At 38.6% G+C, this 26502-nt stretch overlaps 1 pseudogene; it reads right to left on the bottom strand.

Annotated features, from left to right (window-relative positions):
- The window catches only part of LOC122655794, a 78006-nt pseudogene that overhangs the window by 1060 nt on the left and 50444 nt on the right, over positions 1 to 26502 (bottom strand).

The raw sequence follows: 26502 nt of genomic DNA, 5'->3' as shown, positions 1-26502 counted from the left end.
GTCTCAGTACTGAAGACACTGGTTATCCTCTTTGAAATAGCTTTCTTATGCAGTGGTAAAATTACTGTTTACACACACAGGCACAAAACTTGGGCGTCAATGGGCAGCCAACTATGTCGCAACATAACAGAGAGTTACAGTATTGAACATTTAAAACAATGATTCAATGAGTAGAAACTTACAATGAGTACGCTAAGTTAAACAATTTGCCCTTTAAGAAACCCCCAGAAGATAGCTTCTCTGTCAGACCTGTCAAAATTATAGAATAAGAGCTAAGAATGTGAATATGTATTTATCTCATCTTCTGTAACCAACGGACCATCAGCAAAGAGGAACAGGACCAAGGAATTTGAATTATAATGCCACTGCACATAAGAGTTTCTAGCATTCCTCCAGCAAATAATCGGGCAGATATTTTCTGTGCATATCTACTAGAAAAGCAGAGAAGGCATAATTTTTCTTCCAAATTTCACCTGAATAGATCCTATCCAGTACACGTGGAACAGCGCAGAACAGAGTTGGTTTTAGCTCCCCAAGGTCTTCAATCATTAATTTGACATCCTGAAGATGAAAAGCAATCAATTATAAGTAGGAATCTTTCTAGGTAAATGATAAATCTATTTTCTTCTTCCTCAAAAAAAAAAGGTTAATCTTTATAGGAAATTGAATTCTGACTAGGTAATATAGTACGCTGTAATCAACTTACCCCACGCCAAAATCCTATTGAACCACCCTTATGAATAAACAGCTCCTCAATTACCCAATCAAAGATATGAGCCAGAGGAAGGTAAGACATAAAAACATCATCTGGAGTCAACTGCAACACTTTAAAAAATGAAAGTTCATGAGAAACTGATAAAGTTGCAAAAGTGTTTCCATTTCTGTTCTCCCACTTGACACAAAGGAAAGTAAAAGAATAAATTGATTATGACTTCCCCTTTTCATTCACACTCTCTAACATTTGTCCTATACCAGCTAAAAGAGTAGCAATTGCATTGTTGGAGATCAGTACTCCCTTGGGGTCACCAGTTGTTCCACTCGTATACATAATTGTACAAATGTCAGACAGCTTTTTCGTTGGAAGATCAAATTCCTTACCATCTCCCTGTTGATAAAACATAGTAAAAATTGAAATCAAAATCAGTTCTATGCATAAGAAATCCGAAAGAGGAAGTGACAACATAGAACTTTTGTATTAAGTCAAGAAATACCACCCAAGCTTAACTCGAAACTACCCATTTAACTAGGTATTTTAAAACTGACTCTTCCTTGATCCTTTGGATTAAATAAGTTGAAAATTAAAAAGAAATTAATGGAGATGAAATAGCTATTACAAAATACTGCTACAAAGAAAGCATTCAAAAAGCATACAAAGAAAGATCTCCTGTGAGAAATTCACTATGATTACATAAAATGATTGCAAATCATAAGATTTATAATTTGAACCAATCAGCATACCAGTTGCAAAAATTCATCACATGAATATATTGCTAAACCAAACTTCTCAACCTCTTCTCTTTGTTCAGGTGTAACCTTGCCAAAACTCACAATTGCTACAAAAGAGAAACAAAAATATCAATAGCATTAACACAAAAAGCATCAAATATGGGATAGAAATGAACGAATTTGACTTACTCTTCAAATTTTCTGTTGTCATCGGAAATGTTTTCAATACCTGAAAAGAGGGAAATATGAATTTAGAATTGCAAAGTGCATTGCTATCATGTGTTATCACTTCTCAAATCTAAAAACCATGGTAAGAATGATACTCCTGTAAATGGTCAATGGATCGTTTTGACTTATAGAACCAAATTCCTATAGCCACATAAGCTGTCAATTTGGATCAAATTTCCAGCTTTTGTAATACATATGAACAAATAGCTGTACAAGCAAAAACATTCCCCACAAACCTTTTCAAACCAACTTATTCCAGAACTGAAATGCTAAAATAGAATATCATCTACCTCTGGGATTTTCTTTTTTTCTGCGAAAACAATTGAAACCTCGGCATGGCATATAATATATTCCACAGCACCAGCACCTAAATCATAAAATAAAATAATCAAATTTTCATCAACTACAGTTTTTAGCAGACCCAAACTTCACAATTTGTGAAGCTTAAGGTAGTAGGTATTTACATCCTATATTTAATGAAAGAATTTCAACCACACCATAAGCAACTTTATGGGTAAATGGACATCTATAAACAAATCTATAGAAAACGTGCAAAATGAATACCAAGGGTATCATATAAAGGAACGCAATAAAGCCCATGAGCATTGCAAGCCTGCAAAAATTTTATACCATTAGAATAAATCTCAACAAAATTCATATAGTATCAATATGGTAAGAAAACAAGAAACTCAACAACAGTGAGATAGAAAAGCTCACTCCATGCAGAAAATCACAGGAAAAACAAGATGAAACCATAATATGATCAAGGAGGAGAAAGAAATGCATTAAGACCAGAACTGCTTAAACTTACAGGCAAAACTATAACTGAGATATCATGTCATTGTCACTAGAAAAAAATATCAAAAGTACAGAAAGCAAACTAAACCTGCATACTGATCACCCACTCTGGACAATTGACACCATATATACCGCATCTACCTCCCTGGTAAAAAGAAAATTAAGTTACAGATTAAGTTGGACATATGTTTATGCAAAAGGATTACAAATATATACAAGCAACATATGCTATGAGAATAACTACATCCATTCAAACCAAAGAAAAATTGAAAACAAGAGAGGTGCAATTGTTAAATTTTCTAATTTACATGAAACCCTCAGAAAGAATCCTGGTTACAGAACCCTCAATGAAGAAAAAGGTGAATGTGAATGTTTATTCATCATTGGAGAACCTAAAGTAGGGCAGAGTTTATTTTTCCTCTAACAAACATTATGAGAAACCAAAAGGATAGAAACTAAGTAATTCACAAATAGCAGAATAAAACGATAAGATTTCCAAGGTAAGGCACAATGATTGACATAAGGCAGCTAAAACCTAAAATACCTTTTTAGTAGAAAGTATAGTTGATGCTTGATTATTTTCCCATGTATTTATACAATTACAGGGTTGATTATCATAAGATCTATAAAAGGTCTTATTGTTGTCACACTTCCCCAAAACAACTAATGAGGTAGAAGAACAAATCTTTCATTTTTATGTTTCATGCAGGTGTCCTCTTCAAGTTCAGATGAAATTTAACAAAGGACAAGAATTTCAGTACGAACAAGTTGTGAAAGGATAGACAATAACAAAACCTCTTACGCAGAATCATACTATCCCAACCCTACATCTCAGTAGAAGGCCTTCTTAGAGCATTAAAATTAAATCCAGTAATCCATGATCAACTTCTAAAACCATATGTTCAAAATGATTTAAAGATTCCTTCTAATTTAAGGTTTGTTCTTAGATCTGATTTAAGTATCCATTTCTTGAACTGCAGCATTAGATTTTAGGTATCAGTTGTTGCGCAGAATTTAACAGAATTTGGGCAGACTGATTAATCCTAACTTCCATTTATCATCTGATCTCTTATCCTAAATATTTTTGCATCAATTGATACATTTGTTAACCCTCTTTACTTGAAATCAGGGAATACAGTACCTTATTCTGTGACTCGCTACAGTTATTTTCGATCTTGTTATTCTGTCCTATCTTGGTCTGAGTGATCATGATTTATCAGTATGGTTCTAGATTCAGCTCTAGAAATCTGAACCACGTCAATTTCGCCTGGTCTTCTTTTTTTTTTTCCCTTTTTCCAAGCTTGTGAATTGCAACATGTGTATGGTTGGTCCAAACTCATAGCACGAGTGAAGATGTGATCAATTCTGCAAAGTGAGTCATCTGCAGGGGCCTTTCCCAGTGATTGGCATCGGAGTTGGACATTCATTTAATCGGCAGCCATACCTAAACAGAAATCTAAAAGTTGGGGGTGGGGTGGGGGTGCAGTCTCGCTTACAGCGTCCTGAGAAGGGTGGCTTGGGGTTGGTCCTAATCTTTGTCATTTTTGCACAAAGTAGCTGCCTCAAGCGAACTTGTGTCTTCACCCAGGAAGCCCCAAGTTTAAACCAAACAAAAATCTTTTAATGGACTTGTATGTTCAAGTCCTTGTGTGAACAAAACATTTATATGGGAGTAGCTACTTACTGGCTCAACACCACAGCTGCGAATGGAACGCCCACTTTCATTACAATATCATATACTTCCTTGTAAGTTAGCCACACATATTGACCTGCCTGTAAACAAACAAAAGCGATACTTGTAAAACAGTTATAAAGACTGAAAGGAAATAACAGAAGGCAAAAAGTTTCTGACACGGCCATTTAACACAGAATTTCCTTAACAAGCACTCCTAGTTTTGCTACATGAAAGAGTGATGTAGCCAATCCGACCATGGATATCAAGGGAATGGTTTTAATAGGTCACCTGTCAAAATTCAGGATCAAGTTTAGTCATATACCCTTCCATGTAATGGCATACCCTTCCATATATGTCCATGCACCCTCTTGGTAGTCCCAGAATTTTCAATTATTTGTTTTTCCACATGGCCGACTCCAATTAGGCTTGAACTTGACATGCGAGCAAAGAGACCTTGAGGTCTACCTGTCTCCAAAATTTCAATCCCATCTGACCTGCCATGTGGAAGAACTACGTGCCCATTAAGGAGATTCCATCCTAAACAGCCGTTTAGGAAATCCCGGTCCATAAGAAAAGTAACAGATATATTTTATTGGAGAAGTGAAGAATATGTGAGGAGGGCAGGAGCAGTAGTCAATAATCCACAATAAAGAAATACCTTCCCATCCACTATCTCTCGACAACCAAGCATTTGATTTCCTGGATATTTTTCAACGGATAACCTGTCACAGGATTACAAATACATTAACGATTACCAGGATGACAATAGAACGAGAACATGTTCCTAGATATTCGAAGCATTCAATTTAACCTTTTTGGTTGTAGTGACTCTTTGCGGAGCCTTCAGAAAACAGTATCCAACAGAATCACATATTAACAGGTTTATGCACCAGCACTCTTGAATTTGAATGTCAAAAAAACACTATGTCATAACAAGATTGGACTCAGGTAACTGGAATTATTGTAGCTAGGAGCCACGTTTTATTTAATTAAAAGGCACAAAAATATGCATACCATGCCTTTAAGTCGTACCCATAGTAGCGATCTTGCGCTGAAAGCGTTCAATCACAGGAGCAGCAATCCTGGTCTGAGCCCTAAGACTAGCTGGAGGGATACCGTGGCTTCAACGAGGAACCGAGGATCGGATGGAACTGATAGCAGTGGAGAAGCAAAGTGATCGGGCTTTGATGAGAGAAGGAGATGAGGAGCGATGAAGAGGAGAAGTTAGGATTCTAGAGATGGAAGGAAAGAATAAGGATGGTAAGAAACGAACCCTAGAAGCTCTGAGCAGCGCCGCTGACGAAGAAGCGGTTATATACAGGCGCTGAATGCTTACCTGTGAGTAATCGTGTGAGAGAAAGCGAAAGAAAGAGGAGGGAAAAGAGAAAAAGGAAAGTTGATTTGAAACAGAGAAGAAAAGACCGTTGAGGAGGGAAAAGAGAAAAAGGAAGGTTAATTTGAAACAGAGAAGAAAAAACCGTTGAGATAAAATATCTGGAGGTAGTTGTAATTTTTTTTTGGGTAGAAATATCTAGAGATTGTTGCGTCAAAGACACGCAATCTGTAGTACCGGACTCGTGCGAGTTCGTGTCAATTAAGGTAAGGAGGTATTTACCAACAAAACAAGTACGGCGGTGTGTGTGTTTTTTTTTTGTTTTCGGGTAATAGCAATCTGGGTAATCACCACGCGGTATTTTACAGAATTCTTGCCGAACCAAAAGGATTTTAAATTGGAAATCGATATCATTGAACGAGTCCTAGAATTTATATTTTTTCTACCCCAAAAAAAATTTCCTAGAAATTCCCAGAATCAATATGCAATAGAATTTTTTTCCTATGCGGTTCCCTGGCCGGTGAGGTTCCCCAGTGCCTCTCACAAGAAGAGGGTGGACCCCACCCAAGCAAAGTATTCGGGCTGGTGCCCCGGGTGGGTCCCACCCCCCTCTTGTGAGAGGAACTAGGGAATCGCACTGGTCAGGGAACCATAGATGATAACGATTCTATGCAATAAGCCAATAATTTATAGGGAAATTTTCATTGACACCCCCTCCGATAGCCCGTTAAATTAATGCCACCCTACTAAGGGTCAAAATATCAATTTTTGCTCAAAAACTAATAGGGTTAACTGAGTTGAATGAAAATGACTAAACTACCCTTTACACTAAAAGCATAAAAAACCCAACCTCACTCTATTTTTTACTAAAAAAAACCCTTCAAACAAAGCTGTAAAACGAATTGTTTGGAGCAGAGGCCGAACCCCTTAGATCGACGTCGTTGCAAGTCTGATAATAGTCTGTTGTAAAACGAATTGTTTGTAGCTTTCGGAAATTGATTCTGGTGTTGGCCTTGGAGGTAATGGATTAGGGTTTCAAACCCAGATGAACAATGGCTTCCAGTGTGAAATTAGATCTAAAGAAGATGATTGAAAAGCTGGATTAGTTCGATGTGGGGCGGGGGAGACTGGAGAGGGTGGTGGCGGGGTTGCAGCGGAGCGAGAGAAGTAACCGACATTCTTTTGTTGCTTCACTGCTCTCATCTCACCTCTTCTCGATGTAGGCGGTATCAGGGGCTTCTCTGGCAAGGCCATCGGGCTCGATTCCGGGAAGAAGAGAAAGACTCATGGCCTTTGAATGGGACTAGGGAAGCAAATCAAATGTCTGATCTGGTCAATCTCTACTCCATTGCGTCAAATTGCCTGCAGACGTCTGAGATCTTCATCGTTTCCTCCTTTGTCCTTTTATTTCTTTTTTCAAATTTAGGGCTTGGATCGCACGAAGGTGTGACACCCTTGTCCCAACTTTGAAAAAGAATGGATAAGAGATTGGGGTTTTTCAAACCTACTCTGTTGCAGGTCTACCCAGTGCCATAACAGCCAAGAAGATAAGAATGAGATGTTAACTAAACTTAAAATTGAAAACCCAGTTTGGATTTTGGCTTATGATGGTGGGTTTTGGTTGGATCTTCGGGATTCAGTTCTTTGCTTTCAAAAATTATGAGAAAATTATACTTCTCAGTTCAGTGTCTTAAAAATAAACCCACATTTTTAGGGGAGAGGTTTCAGGGTATGTGAAAAGGGAGAAGAAGAAGAAGAAGCAAGGAGAGAATAGGAGAAAAGGGAAAGGGAAAGTGCACCTGTGTATGGGGTTGAATTGCTTAGAGCATGGTGGGGCGGAGGAGACTAGAGAGGGTGGGGGGGGGGGGGTGCAAGGGAGGGAGAGTAAGAGCGAGAGATGGAGGCCTAAGCTGGTGGTGGCGGCCGCGATGGCAAAAAACAGCAGAAGGAGAAGAAGAAGGAAAGAAAAAGAAATAAAAACAATGGCAAAATTGTCTTTACAAAAAAAGGAACATGCTAACATCATTAATTAACATTTAAAAGGCTTTTTCCGCTTGTTTTTAGGCCAAAATTGATATTTTGGCCCTTAGTGGGGTGACATTAATTTAACGGGGTATCAGAGGGGGTGTCGATGAAAATTTCCCTAACTTATAATATTCCCAACTTAACCCCAAACAGGGATGATTAACATAACCACATAAACATACAAATTGACTATTATTGTGTACTCCCCTCTACATTACCATGGGCATTAGGTGTTTGAAAATAAGTCTAGATCCTTTAGAAGCCATAAAGGGCATACTCAGTGCAAGTTACGCAGCCTTACCCCTGCTTACATAAAGAGGTTGTTTCTTAATTCGAACCTGTGACCACTTGGCCACAATTGAGCCACCTTACCGTTGTTCCAAAGCCCGCCCTCGATCCTTTAGAAGTCATGTTTTCAATAAATATTGGGTAGCAATTACCGCACTAGAAGTAGCCCCAATAAGCAAATTTTGACTAGTTGATTTAACAATATCATGGCTAGTTCCCATTATAAGCATGTTGATCCACATATAAAATTATAAACACACCTTTGTTGTGATGAAATTTAATATACAAACATCTATCAAAATCCTTTACATGAAAACCATTTGAGATTAGGACATTGTCAAATTTCCTATGCCATTGTTTTGGTATTATTTTAAGTCAAATGAAGAACGCATAAGCTTACAAATCTTATGCTCTTCACCTAGAACAACAGATCCTTTTGGTTGTTTGATATAGATTTCTTCCTCTACGTTTTCATTTAGAAACAGTCTTTACATCCATTTGATGTATAACAAGCTTGTACACTGATTCAATAGCAATCAGTAGCCTAATAGTTGCAATTCTAGCAATAAGGAAAAACGTATCAAAATAGTCTATATCCTCTATTCTGCTTGAATCCTTTGAGAACTAGTCTAGCTTTGAATTTGTCAAGAGATCCATTAGGTTTAAGTTTCTTCATGAAGATCCACTTTGTGTCAAGAACCTTACTCCCTGGAAGAAGGTTAACTAACTCCCATGTGTAGTTAACAATGATAGAATCTAATTTTATTTAATTATTTATTTTTTGTCAGAAAGGAATTTACTGAATAAAAGATCCATGTGAATGAATAGCCTGTAGCTTCAGACAAATAACAAAGGTCATGAAGCCACATAATGGAACACAGCCAATCTGTCATACACATGTGTAGGTACCGCGGTCCGAATCCTGATGGGAATCGGTTTTCACTTGGTCCTTTGGTGATGAAAGAAGTGTCGTATGATATGTGGGTTTGTGGATGGCATCGGATCTTGACGTATCAACATAGGGGTTGGGGTTATGCTTCATAAATAAAATTAAATGGAGTCGCCACCTAGGATTCGGGCCTAGGACCCAATGGGTGTAGCCCCATCCGGGGTGAGCGGAAAGGGCTATTTGATTCCATATGGTCTGGTCAGAAATTTTGGGTAAGTGGTCAGGTTATGAGCGTGGAAAGGTATTAGCACCCCATCTCGTCCGGTTAAATCGATCTTTCTACTAGATGCTAAATTAGAAGATTCTCCCATAATAACACGTCTTATACCAACATGCAAAGCTAGATTATGATGCATCAAACTTAAAAAAATCATTTACTATGTACACTTAAGTGAACTACTTTAATGGTTTACATAGTATTAAATAGAGGATGATATGAAAATATACCTTTACTCAAAAAGTGGAAAATGCAAACTTACAGTTGCCTCCCGGCTCAGGTGGAGACGAATGATCGATTTGCCTCTCTCTTGTCGAACAGAGAAATGGCTAGAAAAAAGAAATTTTGCTAGACTTCGGACAGAGTAACGACTGTATGTAGGATCTTCGTTACTTGGACTGGGACAGAATAACGACTATGAATGAGACCTTTATTATCTGCATGCGGACGGAATAACAGCTGTAATGAAGGCTTCTTCGTTATCTGTATGAGAACAGAATAACGGTTGTAATGAAGGCTTCTTCGTTATCTGTATGTAGACAGAATAACGACTAAAAGGGGGTTGATAGAGACCACTCTTTAAGCTGGGGAATCGACAGATCTACCCATCGCTATCGCCGAGATGGCTCCCATACTAGAAAAGGGACAAAATGGGAGAAGGGCTGTCAAAAGGCTCAGAAATCGGGGCTGGGGGGTCTCTCCTCCCTCTTTTCTTCCTCATTTGAGGGTGGGGGACCTCCTATTTATAGGGGTACCCCATAACGGTGGCGTCATGGAGCAAAATCACACGGCGCAGTCGATGACATCATCTGCATGATGTGAGTCTACAGATTCGTCCTTTTCCACGGCGCTACCGTGGTCGGGGAAAGTGAGCAGTACCTCCTTCAGCATTTAGTAAAAGGATCTTACAAATCATTTCTAGGGTTGTAAGGGTGATATGGCTTGGGTGTAGGGGTAAGAGTCCTTCTTGAGAGAGATACCGATATTTGTCCGTGTCCTATTGTCATCATCATCGGGGGGTAACAAAATTTAGTGTCTACAACATGATAGACAGGGCCTTTCGAGCCAGGGCATCTGCTACAACATTCAGAGCCCGTGGAATACACTGAAAAAAGAAGTAGAGAGGCACTTCACATCATCAATAATAGCTACTACATTTAGCAGTAGGATCCGGTGCGGTTCAAGAATGTGGGAGACGACCTCCTTGCTATCCAATTCAACTTGAAGTTGATTGTACCCGGACTCGAGGGCCTGAAATAACGTAAGTGAATAGCTAAGGCCTCTCCTTGAGCAACCGAGTTAAGGCAATAGGGAACTGAAATGGCCTTCTGTTTCCACCCCCTATATATAATCCCAAAAGATATATCCAATACCACCTTTTGAACCTCCACGCAACATGGCTGCATCACAATTAACCTTTGTGTAACCCAAAGGAGGTGGACTCCAATTCTTGATACCCAAATCTTGATCAGATATGGTGAAAGAATTGGTCCTCGGAGGAGCAGACATTGGCGAAAGATACTCAGAATATGCTTTCTCAACGACAAATATACAAGCATATGAAAGAGGCACAAGCAAGAGAATCCCGCGTTAACCTCTTATCACGGTGAAATAAAGAGGTCCAGCTGTCCAACCAAACTGATATTTTTTGGGTTCAGATCAGATGGTGGAGAGTACGATAATGCACTTCCAAACCAAACGGCCCTAGCAAAAGAGCAATCATGCTAATTCACTCTTTATTTTTTGTTTGCAAAAAACAAAATCTGGAGAAGTGATGGTTTGTTGGTATGTCATAGGATCATTGCCAATTAAATATGTGAACATACCACCACCCATATTGGGTTTTGTTCTTGCCTCTTACTCCTCTCTGGTTCAATTTCACTAGTAGGTGTTCCATGTTTTGATCTCATATTTTTATCATTCACTTTTTCAATTGAGATAGATTCATTTGGCACAAATGTATAATTACTAGGTGGATCTTTTTGCAATGAAAATAAATTTTCAAAGAAAATAGCATCTCTAGATTCAATTATAGTATTAGCATAAGTAATACCATCCAAGGATTTAATTACAAAAAAACCTATATGCTACACTATAGTGTGCATAGCCAATGAAAACACAATCACGAGTCTTTGGTCCAAGTTCCCTTTTCTTAGGTTTCGGAATTTCCACTTTAGCCAAATAGTCTCAGACCTTTAAATATTTAAAGTTAGACTTCCGACCATGTCATTGTTCAAATGCAATAAAACCAGTCTTTCTATGTGGTATTCTGTTTAGGACAAAGCATGCAGGCAGAATTACTTCACCCCACAAGTTCATGGGTAAACCTAAACTAATGAACATGAAGTTCATTGTCTCTTTTAGAGAACGATTCTTCCTTTCAGCAACTCCATTAGATTAAGGCTGATAAGGGGCAGTAGTTTCATATATTGTTCCATTTTCTTCACAATATTGAGATATATCGTATTTTGTCCTTCCATCAGTTCTTAGTCTTTTGATTTTCTTTCCTAACTAATTTTCAACCTCAGTCTTATAAGATATAAATGAATTATTTGTTTCATATTTATTCTGAAGAAGATATGCCTTATTATATCTAGAAATGTCATCAATAAAGGTAACAAAGTAAATTTTTACTTTCTCTTGATTCACGTGACTTAAAGTCACCCAAGTCATTATGGACAAATTCCCAGAGTTCATTTTTCCTTTCTACGGACATGTGAGGTTTTTTAGTAAATTTAACCTCCGCACAAGTAAAACATTTAGCCAATGAAGAATCTATATCACCTTCAATCAAACCATGCTTACAAAGAATATTTTTAATGTAAGAAGCATTACAATGTCCTAATCTACCATACCATATATCTTAAGACTCAACCAAGTAAGAATAACTACTAGGAATTTCATTAATTACAGAATCCACATTCAGTACAAAGAGACCATTTGAATTATATCACTTCCCAACAGATACATTGTTCTTGGTGATGATTGCCTTGTATGTTCAAATGACATCCCAAATCCTGCCATATTGAGGAGATCATTAGAAATGAGATTTCACCTTATGTCCGGCACATCCAGTCCATCTTTGAGGATTAGGACCTTTTCTGAAGTTAACTTCGATCAATTGGACTTGTCCCTTTCTTCGGACTTGAGATGTTTGGACATTACTAATAAAAACCTATTCTCTTGTATCAACTGTTGAATAGTTGATAAAAGCATTTCGATCACAACTGATGTGCTTGGTAGCACCACTATCAATGATCCATTATTTTGGTTTTTCAACCAAAAGTACCTTAGTCACCACAACTTCAAGAGAAGTCTGCTTCCGTTAAGTTGACGTTAGCTTTGTTGAAATCTTTCTTCTTTCTATTTCCGCAATTTCTCTTTACGTGCTTCATATTAATTTTGAACTTACCCCATGATGATGATGGTAACTTCTCTATTAATGAGTCAACGATAAAATCATCAAGTAAAACCATTCCTACCTTGGCTAGTTTCGCCACTAGGATTTGGTATTCATCTATTTAACAGATATACTCTTGTCATCCTTCTCTACGTGGCATTTCGCTTTTTTTTTTTTTTTTTTTTGGAGACAGGAGGGGTATCCGACTTTAGGCCGACTAAATCCCCCCTGGGCTCGTACATGACCCCCGCACCATGCACGAATCGGGAACTTCTGGGCCCTAGTGAGCCTCAGGCGGGTGGCCCAAGAAATTATGCAGCGGCGAAGGTTTGATCACGAGACCTCGCTTCCTGAGGCAGAGTCTCAGCACGGAAATGAGAACGTGGCATTTCGCTTTTTGTTATACCGTGGGGGAAAGGATCCCCAGCTTTTCTCTGACAAAGAATGTTGACCCGTCAGATTCTTCGGAGACCTACCATACAACACACGTGTCTTCTGTGTCGGGTTCTCGCCTTTGGTCCGGGACTCCAGATCTCGTACACAGTATCTTTCACGAGATTTTAAGTTTTATGTGTCGTGAATTTGTGATACGTTACGAAAACAAAGGCGCAAGAAGAAAGCAAGTAACATGGCCCTCTATGATTCTAGCAAAGAAATATCAGAAACGGAAAAAATTATCCTTTTGTTAGTTTTGTTTTGTTTTGTTTTTTTTTTAATGGGTTTTGCTTGTTTCCAAGAACAAGTTTACCAAGCGGGTCAAAAACAGTTTCGCAGCACAGAAAATGAAAAACCTGTTTTGCTGTTCTCACCACATAACCATAACAGAAACACCCGTAATGTTATCAAGCGGGAAAAACAATGATATGTTTAGCACACTTTTCTAATTTTACAAAAGAGCATAGTGAACGAATATAGGAGTTTTTATCGGGCACACTTTTCCAATTTTCAGCCAACAAACGACAAAACCCATGTTCTGTCAAAAGTCTTCCAAAGAGCATAAATTTTGATTTATATTTCCAAAAATAGTTACTAAAAATACTTCGTTATCAAGCGATTTTTAGGTGTTTTTCCATAATAGAAAAACACCAGAAACTATTTCTCGTAAGGTTATCAAGCGGGCTCTTCGAGTCTATCTCTGAGATCTTATTTGTCTATTATCCAACATCTTCTACCGTCAGATCATGGATCCTATGATGATTTACCATAGAGTGGTGCATTGGACGGTGAGATCTCCATTATAACACATCTGATGAATAAGGTCAATCCCAGTCTTTCTTGGAATCGATGGCGGTGATTCTCAATTGTTCTTGGAATCGACCTGCTTGAATCGGTAACCGACTCATCCATTATTAATTGAGAGCTGATTTTGGAACCGACTACCAAGTGGGATAAGACAATTATGTGATGCCTCGTCGTATAGTCCCTACAACACTACACCAGTGTGGGGCTAATGACAGCATGTAAGGAATTGAGCTCGTCTCCAGAGAGGCGTGAGCCCAAGGTTCTGCCAGGGGGCATCCAGCGGCTGAATTGTGCCGCACACATCTCGGAGCATGCCTAGGGATGTGTGAGGCACAACCCAACAGTTGGCAACACCCTGGGCATTCCCTGCTCCCTGGAGACGATCCTGATCCGCATGTAAGGGCATCAACATGAATGGATTTTTTTTTAGTTCACTGGGATGGGGGTGGGATAGTGATTTTCCGCACTCCTGTGTTTGGGCATAAAGGCCACACAACCAAGCATTGATCTTTTTCTTTACTTAATAATTATAACTTAGGGAGGGTTCTTCGCTTGGGGCAGGGGGGCAATCACATCAAGCACGACAACATCAATAGTGGAGGGACTTTTGTGCATTCATGAGGCGTGAGAGTCATTTCACCTCCCTTTGTGTTTGTGTATAGATGCCATGCAGCTAGAGAGAGATCTTTTTCCCTTATAACTTATAAAGATTATATTGTAAGGGAAGTAGTTTTCTGTCCGGGAGTGTGGCCTACGCCAGCACTCCCATGTGTCTATCTCTCTCTTCCTCAAAATAAGGGTGTAGAGATGTCTTTTCAAATGGAGAGGAGAGAGATAGACTCATGGGAGTGCTGGCATAGGCCACACTCCCGGACAGACAACTTTCTCCCATGTTGTAATTACCAATAAAAAACACAAAGGTAATGCGAACAACGATCTTTGAAATTACCATCCCATTGTGAACTAAAAAATCATATCCATGCTGATGCCCCTACGTGCGCTCGAATTGGTGCAAGGACCATGCGACTAAGCAACAATCTCTTGCCCTATATAATGAAAGAAAAGGTTGTCAGACAATGCTCCTATGCCCTCTCACATGGGATAGTGAAATGACCACACTACCCATTCCTTTGGATGCCTGCACGTACATTCCCATTAGACCCCACATTGGCATAGGGGCCACTCAACCTGGCAGCAAACCCCTTCACATATTCAATTATTTGTATGATTGGGAAGTTATTTGCATACTTAGAAATTTTGGATTTATTTGAGTGCCTAAAACCATTAAAGAATCAGAATTGAACTGTCGCATTATTAAATGAGATGAGGTCCTACTTTTAAAAACTTTTAAGGCAAGAGTTTGTTGTCTGATCAGGTAGCGCCTACACAAGCGCGGGGCCAATCAGAGCATATGTAGGGATATCAACATAGATGTAATTTTTTACTTCATAGGACAGCGCAAGGCCAATGAGAGCACATTTAGGAGCCATGCAACCAGGACTAATACTGTTACGATTTGTTCTCAAACATTGACAACCTTATTCATCTCCCCAAAAAAACAAAACACCAATAACCTCCAAACAAAGACCGTGCAACATGGTTCTCCCTATTGTTCAAGACATACCTCACCTTAAATCGTATATCAATAAGAGTGAACAACTGTGTTTTGCATGACATGTGAATTTTTTTTTTTTTGAGGTAAAAGAGAAATTATTTATTGCGGCCTGACCAGCACATGGTATCCGAGTTATAAATATCAGACAACCATGAAGTGTATATGGGCCATAGTGTCCTACACACCAAAGATAATGCTCTCCGGGGGAAGGAGTCAGCCACGTTGTTAATTTTCCTGAGATTGCGATGGAAAGGACAAGGGATAAAAAACAATAAAAAAAAAAGAATTGCAAGATGTTGAATATCTTTAACAATGTCAACTACCGCAACCTGAACTGAAAAGTGGCTATGGGATAAATAGGATATGAGACATATTTAGTTCACCAAAAATCCCTGATCATATGAGACATATTTATTTCATGAATGGAGTGAAGCTCCAAAATATTTTTGTTTAAGTAGATATAAATTAATTAGGAGTTGCTTATGTTTAAGTAGTCAAAAGGACTGCAGAAGTTAAGTTTGAAAAATCTCAGCATTAGAGATATATCGAAGTGAAACAACCAAATTCGAAAATGACAGCTATGTGTCATGACCTTGTGGAGTTTCCAACTGTGTTCATACGATTGGAGGCCAAATAATTGAATTAGTTGGGGGGAAACTAACAAGACATTAAAATTAGGTAATTAAGATCCATTTGGTTAGGATAGAAACTCTTTACACTCCCCAAAGGCCAAACTTAACAATCCATCTCAATTGTTTATGGCCCTCCTGTATGATTTTTTTTTCCCATTTTGTTTCTTCAACATCTAAAATTAACAAGGATTATCATTAAACTTGACAACGATAGATTAGCTTACCATGATATTAGATGATTACATGAATAACATACATAGAAACTTACTATCATAAAACAGAAATGGTTGAGTGTAGAACCCTGTTCTCCCCTCAAATAAAGATATTGATATTTTCCCCATATCACTAGACTTGGGAAGAGAGTTAGAGCTTCTTAATTTTCAAATCTAATATACAAATTGATAAAAATTGGGAAAATTACATATCCCTCCCCTGTACTCTGCTCTAATTACACGTTCCTCCCCTTGGTTTTCCCACCTTACATACGATTCCCCTGTAGTTTTCGAAAAATTACTAAATTTTTAGGAGCATGTCATGACTATAGAATTTGGGCTTCATTGAGAAGATCAACCATGTCATGACTATAGAATTCTCAGTCTCCCATTTAACATAAGTAGGTGAACCAGGTGCTAGTTTCCCTTTGCTCCTGAGGGAAAGCCTCACAGCAACTCACACCACACTCACACACCCGTTGTGGGACTTTTTTTTTTTTAGTACGACCGTTATGGGACTAAACCCACACACACCTCTTCTTTTTTTTTTTTTTTTTGGATGAAAGTGTAATCACACAAACCACACACCAATCCTAAAAGGTTAACAAAATGATATTGTACATTGGAGGACATCAAGATCATTTCATGTGAGGAGAGAGAGAGATACAAAAGTTCTAGTGTACTTTGCTCTGATGTCTTAGAGAATCTATTTTCACAAAAAGCTAATATTAGAAAAAGAGAAGATATAAGGTTTAGTACATTTGAATGATTTAAAATCATAGTTGGAAAATTAGGTTTGACTCGGGCTAGTCACTTGAGTAGAGTAACAAAAAACATGAAACTTGATAAGGAATCATGAAGATTCCCTAAAATTTAAGAAATGTTCAAACCATGTCTGAATTAGTTTGAGTTTTTATTGACTCAGTGTTTTCGCCTAAATCATGTGAAACTCACCGAGTTTGGGTTTTCTTCTTTTATTTGGCCATAAACTATTCTTAGACCATAAGCTAGGTTTACAACCAAACAAAACCCTAGAATTATTCTTTTTTGTTGTCGTCAATATTAGTCTTTTTCCTTCAAACATGTGAAGCAAATCTTATTTGGCCATATTGATTCATGTTGATCAGGTTTGACTTGCCCGACTCACCAAATTTTGAAAAGAACGAGTCAAATTAACAACAAAAAAAAAGAGCATAATTTTCCAACTATGGGCTGAGATATTTATTCTATTTTCTTCTTATTTATTTAAATTTGGAGGTGTGTGCTCTCATACACCAACTGAGGGACGATTGTTGAAGGGGGCTATGAATCAGCCGAACCAAGCTCAGAGTTTTCTGTACCAGCCATCTTGTAAGGAAAATGGCACTTGACCATATACTAGGGTACCAATCCAAGTGGGGAGTACACACTCAACCCAAAAAAGGAACCAAAGACAAGAAAAGAACAGTGACAGCTTGAGAATACTTCACCCTAATACTCTCCAAGAGGTATCATCAATCATAAACAAGTTCAAAAACTTCACAAAGGCTGTATACTCAACAATAAGTCCAAGAAAAACGGAGCTCAGACATTCTCAGCTATACCTAGGCAAAAAACAGACTCCACAAAAAAGAGTTGTGCTCACATAGAGCCTTCAAGCAGCAAGAAGGGACACATGGACCTTGACAAGCACCCTTGGGCAATTCTAGTGCTCCATTCCAAGCCTCAAACCCATGCCGAGAGAGAGAGAGATACAGAAACTTCAAGTTGGAGCTGGCGGTAACTCTAGCAGTGGATAGAGAGGCTTCAAATCATCAAGAGAGCTTCATCTGAGCTCAAACAACAGTTGCAAACACCAGGATAGGTTATATTAAACCTATTTCATGCTCCTTTCAACAGATTTCTTACATAAGGAGTTTCTCCTGGAAACCCTTCGTTCCCTAGGGTTTCAAAGAGAAGGAAAGAATGGAAGCAAGAAGATAGATTCGACTCTCAAACCCTAAGGCTTTGATACCAAGTTAGATTTTAGGTTAAGAAGGTAAGTAAGAGAGAAGGAAGAAGTTGGAGGAAGAAGATGGCAAGAGAAGAGAGAAGAGAGAAGAGAATGTTTTGGGTTGTAATCGGTTGTGTTGGGGAGACTTCTCCACACATCTATATTACTTCAATGATATTAATGAGAGAATTACAACCACCTCCCTAGGGAGGTAAAAGATAAAAAAGACAAAAATACAGAATTACATAATAAGGTAACTAGTAATAAGACTATTACCCAAACTACCCTTATTACACGACTTCTAACAAGTTGTTTTTTTGCCCACATTCTTGTTGTGCTGCCTATTTTTAACATTTTGAACCTAATTCATGCATTAGTTTCACATAGAAAACACTCAAAATAATACTTTTGGTTTTGACCCAAGTTTGATAGTGCAAATTGTTCTTGGACATGGTATCGAACATAACTCCTTTAATATAAATCAGATTTCCAACAAATCCAAGATTGTTTATTCATAACTGTTCAATAACTGTCTCATGGAACATCTTAAAGGAAGTCGGATGCCTAGGCAAAATATCATGTGGATGATTTAGCCAAACAAAGTTATTCATAGACAACCCTGTATAGTGGTCCTCACCCCTTGATTTAGTGGGTATACTTGCATGGTTTTACTGTGGCCAACATGCCCCCAAACACATCTTTTACATTTTGCTATTCTAATACTTTTTTGGCTTCAATTAATAAAATCCTTCTATTCCCAATGAGAAAATTTTACTTTAAGTGTATAAGGAATCTGTTACATCATGCTCCCTGTTAAGTTATATTTATAGTAAAGCCAACCAGGACAAGAAAACTTACATGATTAGAAACCACAGACATAAGCAAATCATTAGGATCTGGAACATTATACGTCTTTGCTGCAAACATCAACATTGCCGTTGCTAACACAAAAAGTGACCTCTGGCATGATGGCAGCAACATTCCTGTCAATTAGACCACAGAAAGAAGTCAAAGAATATGTAAATCCAACTCTTTAAAGTTCAAGAGGTCATTCTTTTGTGTTTTACGAATTTTTCAATTACAATACCATTAAAAGGATCCAGAGATATATTTATGAGAGAAATTGGAAGCTAAAAGAATCCAACAATGTTTTGATTGGTGTTCTACAACATCACAAGTTTAAGCAAGAAAACCTGGTATAGAGGAAAGTGCTCAGTTGTAGATACTTAGAAAACATTAGAATGCAATGCAATGGTTTTCATTACAGTAATGAGTACTGAAAAAATGAATTAATCTTGTTAAATACTTCAAGACAGATTTCAGCACACATGTCGCACTTCTAAATTCTAGTGGGTTCTCACCTTAAAGCGTGAAGCAATAAGAGTTAAGCCGAAAGAATAAGCTATAGCTTCAAAATTTGAAGGCAAGTTATCAGAAATATTGGCTTGTATCCATAAAACACAAAGCAACTGGGATGTTTGGTCCTCACTTAGTTTAGTAATTATTGGCTCCTGCATATTAGAAAAGTGGAAAGAAATAATGGGTATTGCTTGATATGGAAGAAAACAAGTGCGCTACATCCCAATTATCACTATGCACTCCTTGAAATTATAATTAGAAAATGCATGAATTCCAAGCACTTATCGCCTCATTAAGCATCTTGTCCAGTTGTTCTCACATTAGAACAACTTATTTTGTAAAAGTTAGGCGAGTTTTTACGGGCCCAGCCCTGTTTCTCATCACCAGATTCTCTATCTTTAGAATCATCTTCAGTATTATTCCCATGCTTTTCTACTATTGCATTGCCCTTCTCCCTGCAATGCTTTTCAAGTAGAGCAGCAGTGGAGGCAAACACCGATTCAGTTTTGCTATCAACTTCCTTGGTTCATACAGACTCTCAGATCATGAAGATGCTAAGTCATGTCGAGGATTGTTAGATGATGGAACAAGGATAATAGCAAATATCTGGTGTGCTTGAATATGAGCTTCAACATCTGGAAAAGTCAGTGTTTCTATCACAAAATCATGTGGTACCTTTCAATTCAGAAGAGCTCAAAAGGAACCTTCCACAGCCACCTGCAGATATTTCAACCTTGCCTCAGCTACCTCATTAGTAAGATTAATCATCCTATATCAAAGGAAAAGGAAAGTAAAAATATAAGAGGAAACAGAAATTCCTGTTTCTTTTGTAAAAGGATGTCAGAATCACTTTTATGTCCTGTATTAGTTTAGATTCTTGGTCCATTTGGCCAAGCAAACACGAAGTCCTGCAGAAGGTTCAACCTAGTTACTTGATCCATAATATGATCAACCTGGCTTCAAGCTCTGAAATTTTCACAAACAATAACTGCTCCCTTTCAGACGCAGCTGTTTCAACCTGTCAATTGAGAAAATATAGAACAATTTGCACTTAACTTGACCTCAAATGAGACATACATAAAGAGAACTATAACACATAATTAATATTAGAAAGAAAGAATTGAACAGTTCCATCAAGCTCCAGAGCCTATAGAGAGCATTGAAAAATAAAATTTCACATAGAGCTGCTATTGAGACCTAATATAATAGGCATATGGCATATAATTCTTTTAATAAGAAAAAGAATACTGAGTAAACCAGTGATCGGCTGTTGCTTTAAAGTACTAGTGAGTTTATTAAAGAAGAGGAAACAGGCTGATAACAACAGTTTTTCTTATAGGAATAACAATGAAAACTCGGATCATAACATAAATAACAAAAAAAAGATCCATCCTTGCCTATGGAGTCCACCGAATCATTAGTGGAAGTTGGGAAACCCAAGAATGATGCACTTGATGCAGCCGTCTACCCCCCCGGTTTCTCTAAAGTGTCACATATTATTAAGGAATCTCTTACCCATGACCTCCAACCTAAAACATTGTTAGAATCACCCTAGCTTACCACATGAATAGAATTAAGCTTCTTCATTATTCTAGCTAAAATAGATGTTAATCATTGTTACACGGACACAGCTCCAACCTTATTTTGGTCACATTGGCCTTGGAAAAGAGTAATGGCTATAAAGAACTCATCTTTTTTCAGCCCTTTCTACACCTTCAAAAAGTGAAATTTCAAAATCTGATCCTTCCTATATTGCTTTTGATGAACAAAGAAAGAGAGAGAGAAGATAAAATAGAGTTGATTTGAAAGGGAGCAAACAAAAAACGGTCATTGGAAAATATTTATATAGAGGAGGTGACATCAGAGATACATGGCAACTGTAGTTTCGTACGATTCGTGTACGTAAGCTGCATAATCACCACACAATTTTACATACATCTTGCCATGCCACCTAAGGATTTTAATCTCGAATTGGTTCTAAAAACCCTATCAAGTTTCACACATATAACGAAATGCATAAAGATTAGAATATTATCTTCACTTCAAAATAGCTCAAATTAGAATGTGCACTGCGAGGGAATGACTAAAAAATAAAGTAGAGAAAAGAGGAAAAAGGAAGAAATTCAATTGTGGAGGCGATCAAAAAACCTGGTAGACCCACCCACCAAAGGGGGGGAACAAAAATGCAAACCCAATTGGAAGTGGATACCTGTAAATCCAAAGCAAAACTTCTTAATTAGAACGTTTTCATGTTGGTTAACAAGAGAATTGAGAATGATTTCTATATCGCTTCAAATAATACTCTGTTTTCCAAGTAAAACAGGTGAACTTACAGGGACATGGGAGTCTCTGGCACTTCTCTTAGGATCAGTAGCAGAGAAAACATTGTAGACAAGGACGAAGGTGCCAATAATTTGAGCGGCCAAACCCACACCTTTTCTGTAGCCATCGATGATCTCATTCGCCCCACCACCATACTGCACATAGTAAGACATTTGGAAGGCCTTTACTAGCCCTACACCACACATTGCACCCAAGCATTCTGCCACGAAGTACATCACAACACAGATTAGTAACACTTTACGGGCTAAGAAAAGCCCAAACGGCACTGCTGGTTAAAATGCCCTCCTGTAAACACAAACACACAACTGTTTATAATCAAATTGTTAACAACAGAAAACAGAGAAAGAAGCAAAAAAATGGATTACCCACCAGAGATGGCGGTGCAGTAAACAAGGATGAAGATCATGAAACAAAACCAAATATCATAGTTATGTCCTAGATGATAAGAGAAAATTTGAGCAGCGGTCATGAGGTGCCAAGCGTCGAGAAGGAAATAAAAAGAATACCAAAAAATTAAAAGCAAATAAGAAAATAGTGATGAGTTCGAGTTACAGTGAAGCAGTCTTGAATGAAATGAAAATGGCGGTGGCTAGTGATGCAGGTCCGAGTGAAGTAGAGAACCTCAGCGTTTCGATGACGACGATGATGGCTTTTCCGTCTCAAAATTTTTTTGCGGTGTAGGGTTGCAGGTTTGAGCTTTGATTGGTTGAATAAGATGAAGTGCACTAGCTAGAGCCGGACCTTTAGGGTTGGGCTTGGGCCTGTTAAAAATTCAACAAAAAAAAAAACATCAGAAAACAACCTAAACGAGTAAGAAACGAAGAGAAAAGAGGAAGAAGGAAGAAATTCAATTGAGGTGGCGATAAAAAAACCTAGTTGTCCCAAGAAGTAGTGACAAAGTAATTTCCCTCGGGATTAAAACAAGAGCTTTGAACTCTGCGCCATGGGAAAGAACAAAGATTATTAAATTGCAAGCAGTTAAACATAGAAGAAACCACTGAGATGGCTGCTATAGTAAGGGAGGGAATGGGAGTAGAAGAAGATGCGCAGAACAAGCCTGTTTTCCTGAATCAATTTCTTGTACCTTCGGTTTTGATGTGTTCGAAATTGAGCGGAACTTCTTTCTTCTTCTGTGGTTGGGTTAACCTGGTCTCAAAAACAGGAGGAGGGCTTTCGTTGGTGGATGAGAAGAACCACCTCCTCAGCTTCGAAGAAGGAGTTGAAGTGACATTGATGATGGAAGCCAAAAAAGGGTTTGGTATTCTGCAATTCGGAGGGGAGAGCACGTTGCGGCAAGTATAGAGGGAAGCGAATCTTAACAAAGTTTGTCACATGACTCTAGGATTTTTTCCGATCAAGGTTTTAGCAGTTCAGAATTTGTACAGGCGCGGAGTGCTTACCTACGACTGAGAGAGGGAAAATTTAAAGCATTTAGAATTGATTTGAAAGAGAGGGAACGAAATAACGGTAGACTGGTGCATATCTTTGGCGCCACACCTTCTCTATTTAATAATAAATATCTCCCATAAATTTCTTCTTTGGAATATCCATTTTCTCCACTATTTTGTGCCACCCATTCAAGAAAAAGAAGTTTAGGCCGATGCAATGAACAAAAGCATGCCAAATTAACATACTAAATAAGATACTTGCTCTGCCCTCCTAACCAGTACAAGACAATCGAGAAAGGGATAAGGGATGATGCTAGCATGCCCCTCCCCAACACACGCAGAAATTCTCTCTTATAGCATATATTTCAGAAGAAAATCCTCAAAATTTGATGAGTTATAGAATATAATAATTTATTGGTTGCAAAAGATGCAACCAACTTGGCTCCTCAAAATATCATTAGATCTAAGAGATAATTTGCTTAATAAATATTGTTCATAAGGACTCTTGTATGTAGCAAAATTCTATCCCTTCTTAATTGACCAGGACTGCAAACTAGCAGAACAAAATGGTCCAGCACCCAGTTCAGTTTAAAAAAATATTGTTATCAAAGAGAAATTCATTTTGAGTCAGCAGAAATGAAGCACATCAAATTAAGATGAAAATAAAAAAGGTGATCAAATTCATACGTATTATGAATGCAAGGTCACAGATGCTAAAGAAATTACATGAGCCAGAATCAACAATGACCCAACAGTTGCCTTCGCAACAGAACCCATAGATGGAAGCTTCTCCAGTGTCATTGCCATCAAATCAAACAGTGGTCGAGCATCACTAATTACCCGATTAGGGTAATTAGTCCTAGTCATATTATGTTTCTCTTTCTTTTGTTTTTCTCTTTTTTATTGTTTTTCCCTCAGCCGAGTTCTATTTGGTATTCCTAGTTGTAATAGGAATTCCTAATAGGATTAGGGCTGAGGCAGCATTCCTATTTTTACTTTGATTAGTTGTAATTCAATTTAATATAAATAAAGGGCCTGGGTGATCGATTTTGATCATTCAAGCATTCAGTTCATAGGGCTGATAACATAATAAAATCCAACCTTGCCTAGGGAGCCTTCCGAATCATTAGTGGAAGTTGGGAAACCCAAGAATGATGCACTTGATGCAGCCGTCTACCCCCTGGTATCATCAATCATAAACAAGTTCAAAAACTTCACAAAGGCTGTATACTCAACAATAAGTCCAAGAAAAACAGAGCTCAGACATTCTTGGCTGTACCTGGGTAGAAAACAGAGCTCCACGAAAAAAGAGTTGTGCTCACATAGAGCCTTCAAGCAACAAGAAGGGACACATGGACCTTGACAAGCACCCTTGGGCGATTCTAGTGCTCCATTCCAAGCCTCAAACCCATGCCGAGAGAGACAGAGCTACAAAAACTTCAAGCTAGAGCTGGCGGTAACTCTAGCAGTGGATAGACAGGCTTCAAATCATCAAGAGAGCTTCGTCTGAGCTCAAACAGCAGTTGCAAACACAAGGATAGGTTATATTATTTCATGCTCCTTTCAACAGATGTCTTACATAAGGAGCTTCTCCTTGAAACCCTTTGTTCCTAGGGTTTCTAAGAGAAGGAAAGAATGGAAGCAAGAAGATAGATTCGACTCTCAAACCTTAAGGCTTTGATACCAAGTTAGATTTTAGGTTAAGAAGGTAAGTAAGAGAGAAAGAAGAAGTTGGAGGAAGAAGATGGCAAGAGAAGAGAGAAGAGAGAAGAGAATGTTTTGGGTTGTAATCGGTTGTGTTTTTTTTGGATGAATAAGAATATCATTACCAAAAGGAAGAAAACACAAGGGGCCCCGAGGGGAAGAAGAAAAAATAAAAGCACAACCCAAGCTTAGCTAAGGCCAGCTGTAGCAACTAAAGAAACATTAGATAAACCCCAGGAATCAACAATGAGCCTGTTCCTTGGGGTGTCCGAACAAGAAGAGGGAGGAGCTAGCATTAACACTTTGCTTTGATTTCGAAGGAAATGGAATCCCAAATCTTCTGGTAGGAGCGAGAGTTGGAGGTCCATTTCCTGATATTGCGCTCCATCCAAATGTGGTTGAGAGTTGCACAAAAAGCTAATTTGCCTACTGTGTCACAAAAAGAATGGCCCGCAAAGGTCATGTTAATCTAGATCCATTCCCTTGAGAAAGGGAGAATTCTTCTGCGAGAAGGCAAGCACTTGGACAAGATACCTTTCCAGATGGCAGAAGCAGTAGGCAGTCAAAGAAGAGGTGATCCAAGTCTTCAGTATTGTTCCAGCAAAGGCAGCAAGCAGGAGAGACTGAGATCTGCCTAGAGCGAAGAAAAGCTTGAGTTGGGAAGCATTTGGTGAAGATTCTCCAAGCAGTGAAGCAATGACGGGGAATGTGAAACTTAAACCAGAGCAGCTTGCGCCAAGGCACCAAAGGGCCGTTCAAACGGATGAGGTTCTAGGCAGCCTTGGAAGAAAAAGAGCAAGAGTTGCTGGTCTTCCAAGTGACACAGTCACCCCTAGAAGCAGGCCTTCTGGAGATGGTGTGGAGCTCATTCCAAATGAGATCAAGGGCAGGAGAAGGAGGAGGACACCACCCAGCTTGATCAATGATATCAGCCACTAAGGAAAGCCTGTTGAAGTCGGAAGCATAGATGGTTCTTGGAGAGACCAAATGGAGGAGGATTCCTTTGGGATGCCAGTTGTCCAACCATAGGAAAGAGGAGAGCCCATCGCCAATAGTAGAGTGAATAGCTTGGAGGACCAGGGACCTGCTAGCAAGGATCTTAAGCCAGACCAAAGAGGCATCGGAGGAGTCTGAAGCAGTCCAGATTGAGTCCTAGCGAAGAAGGCTCGAATATAACCAATCTACCCAGATACTTTTCTGCTTTGAGGCAATCCTCCAAATAAGCTTGATGGTACCTGCCGAGTTCACCTCTTTTATTCTACAAATGCCTAGACCGCCTTCTTTTTTAGGGAGGCACACTACTGCCTAGCTGATAGGATGTAGAAATCTAGCTGATTCATTGCCCTTCCAAAGAAAAGAGGCAATGAGGGACTCCATGGATTTAATAACAGCTTGAGGAAGCCCAAAGATGCCTGACCAATAAATGTAAGAAGATTCCAGAACTGATTTGATAAGAACCAATCTGCCGGCGAAGGAGAGGAGCTTGCCCTTCCAAAGCTGCAACTTCTTCTTAATAAGGTCTAGCATAGGGGTGCAATGATGGGCGGATAGTCTAGCCGGGATAAAAGGGAGACCCAAGTATTTGACAGGCAAATGGCCTTCAAGAAAACCTGATTTCTCCAAGTAGGCTGATTTGCCCAGATCAGAAACCCCCGCAAAGAATAACAAGGACTTGG

The sequence above is a fragment of the Telopea speciosissima genome, chromosome 1 (genome assembly GCF_018873765.1).
Source record: "Telopea speciosissima isolate NSW1024214 ecotype Mountain lineage chromosome 1, Tspe_v1, whole genome shotgun sequence".
Lineage (NCBI taxonomy): Eukaryota > Viridiplantae > Streptophyta > Magnoliopsida > Proteales > Proteaceae > Telopea > Telopea speciosissima.
Note: the sequence above shows the minus strand (reverse complement) of the source record. Positions and strands in the feature narration are given on the sequence as shown.